The sequence below is a fragment of the Prosopis cineraria genome, unplaced genomic scaffold (genome assembly GCF_029017545.1).
Source record: "Prosopis cineraria cultivar Desert tree isolate PC_DT_omini unplaced genomic scaffold, ASM2901754v1 PC51, whole genome shotgun sequence".
Lineage (NCBI taxonomy): Eukaryota > Viridiplantae > Streptophyta > Magnoliopsida > Fabales > Fabaceae > Prosopis > Prosopis cineraria.
This window is the reverse complement of record NW_026555381.1, coordinates 23,596-26,336: the sequence shown is the minus strand read 5'-3', so window position 1 is coordinate 26,336 and position 2,741 is coordinate 23,596. Positions and strand designations below refer to the sequence as shown.

Genomic DNA, 2,741 nt, shown 5'->3' with positions numbered 1-2,741 from the left:
TAAAAAATAATTTGAATTAAATAATTATTTAATAACTACAGTTTAAAAAAAATTTAAATTTTTAAAAAGTCCATTACCCTGGCACTCCAAGGGTAATTTATGATTTTCTTAATTCTTTTCATTTTAAAAATTTTTGAAAGACAAAAAATAAATTTAAATTTTCATGTCTGGACATTATAAAGACATGAGATGTTGTTATTTTTCTCTGATAGGATCAAAGAGTATTAGTTGATTTTTTTTGCTTGGCCCTTTTCCCATTACTTGATTTCACCCGCATATGTAAGAAGATTTTTCGGTAGATCCAACGTTTTATACTTATTTGTAAACATGTCAAGGTTAATAATATATAATAATTTTGTGTGATGGAGTTTAATACATATTAGATCAGAGTTGTGATTTTTTTTCTTATTTATTTCATTGTAATTTATGCAACAAATCAATTTATTTTATTTCATTAAAATTCAAATTATGTGATTTTTCTCTTTTATTTCTAAACATTTATTACATAGGAATTAAAAACTCATAGTCAACAGAAATATTATTTTAAAAGTATAAAAATGGAGGAAGCTTAGATCTTAATCTTTCTCACAGGAAGAGTGCACTTCGACCACTTCTTTGGGGCAAACATGAGTTTCATTGACATGAGTTCCAATTTGCTTCAAGGAGAGCTCACTTCTACAATTTGCAATGCTAGCTCACTTGAAGTTCTCAACTTATCCCACAACAACTTCAGTGACCAAATTCCACGCTGCATTGGGAGCTCCACCCTTACTCTTCATGTGTTGGATTTGCAAAGCAATAGCTTTTATGGCACCATACCAGAAACATTTGAGGTGGGAAACAAGTTGAGGACCTTAAATCTTAATGACAATCTTCTATATGGCTTGTTGCCTCAATCTTTGGTCCACTGCAATAATTTAGAGGTCTTGGATCTTGGCAGAAATGGCATTCATGATACATTTCCCCATTGGGTTCAAAACCTTAAAGAATTGCAAGTGCTTGTTCTTAGAGAGAATAAGTTACATGGTTTCATCCCTAATTTAAACAGCAAATCCAACTATGCCTTCACAAAGTTGAGAGTTTTTTGACATATCCAACAACAAGTTGGGTGGCCCTTTACCTGAAACATACTTCAAAAATTTTGATGCTATGAAACATAGAGAGGGAGAAATTAGTTTAGAGTACATGGGTTATAATCAATCTAATAACTTTGGCAAATATCACGACTCCATTGAGGTGACCTTAAAAGGACATGACATTCATTTGGAAAAGGTCTTGACTATTTTTATATGCATTGATATATCTAATAACATGTTTGAGGGAGAGATTTCAATATCTATTGGGCAGCTTAGAGCATTGAAGGGGCTTAATTTTTCCCATAATAGGCTCATTGGTGTAATTCCAAACTCAATAGGAAATTTGAGAAATTTAGAATGGCTAGACTTGTCATCGAACAAGCTTATTGGAAAAATTCCTATAGAGTTGATTAATCTCAACTTCTTATCTATCTTAAACCTTTCATGGAACCAACTTGAAGGTTGCATTCCTAGGGGTCAACAATTTGAGACTTTCACAAGTGATTCCTTTGAAGGAAACAAGCAATTGCATGGTTTTCAACTAATGATCCCTTGCAACCCCAATAGGGAAAGACAACCACCACTACAAAGTTCAAGTTTTGAAGATAGATTTGAATTTGGATGGAAACCTATCTTGCTAGGGTATGTATGTGGAGCCTTTCTGGGATCAACAATGTTTTGGATTGTGATATTTACAGGTAAACCTCGAAGGCTTGCAAGTTTGGTGGATGATCCACTAAAGAAAAGGAGGAGAAGGGTTAGAAATCATCATTCATAGAAGCTATATCTTTGATGTTGGTTTCAAATTTTCTCTTCTATCTTAAATTTTCTTTTTCATCTTTTTCCGTTCTTGTTAAATGTTCAAGTTCTTGTGTTTTGTGTTCAATATTTGTATCAAAGTTGTGAGGAGATCAAAGTCTATTTCTCTTAGCTATGGTAATTGCAAATCGAAATATTTTTCTCTTTGCTACAAAAATTGCTTTTTTGTAGAGTATCTTTTAGAAAATTGGGAGAGATAATAGTCAATATTTTTTGCTTTATGCTACTCCCTTTGTCCCAAATTATAAGACATTTTTAGACAAAATTTCACATACTAATAAACCTCATTAAATATACTTAACAACCTTATCTTTCCAAAATAAAAATATAAACTTCTAAAAATACCCACCATTTAATATATTAAAAAGAGAAGGGACAATAATTAATTATAGATAGAGAAAAGGAAAAATTAGAATTGATCTGTTTAATGAAACCTTAATCTATCTAAAGTATCTAATATTTTGGGATGGAGAAAATCCTTTAAAAATGTCCTATGATTTGAGACGGAGGGAGTACAATAATTTCTTGAATGGTTGTTTTTTTTAGTAAATAAAGAGATGAAATGCTGCCTAGGAATTGCTTGGTAGAAAGAGTAGGATAGGGTGAGTGTAAAGATCAATAGTTCTATCACCCCTGATTAATAAAGGGATGGGAAAAGGGAGTTGAAATATATCAATAAGTTAAATTGTTTGGTTCTTTGATTTAAACCTTCATTAAGTTGATTAACTCATCTAGCACTTAGGATTGTAATGTCCTTGAGGGTCATACTGACAACATAATACGAAAAAAAAATCAATATATATATGTTCAATCAGTTTCCTTCTGTTGAGGAATATATGTGTGTGT

The 2,741-nt window shown here is 31.4% G+C and overlaps 1 pseudogene; it reads left to right on the top strand.

Moving 5' to 3' along the window:
* Nucleotides 1-626: 626 nt before the first annotated feature.
* Nucleotides 627-1,854, top strand: LOC129295124 (receptor-like protein 9DC3; annotated as a pseudogene).
* The last annotated feature ends 887 nt before the right edge of the window (nucleotides 1,855-2,741 follow it).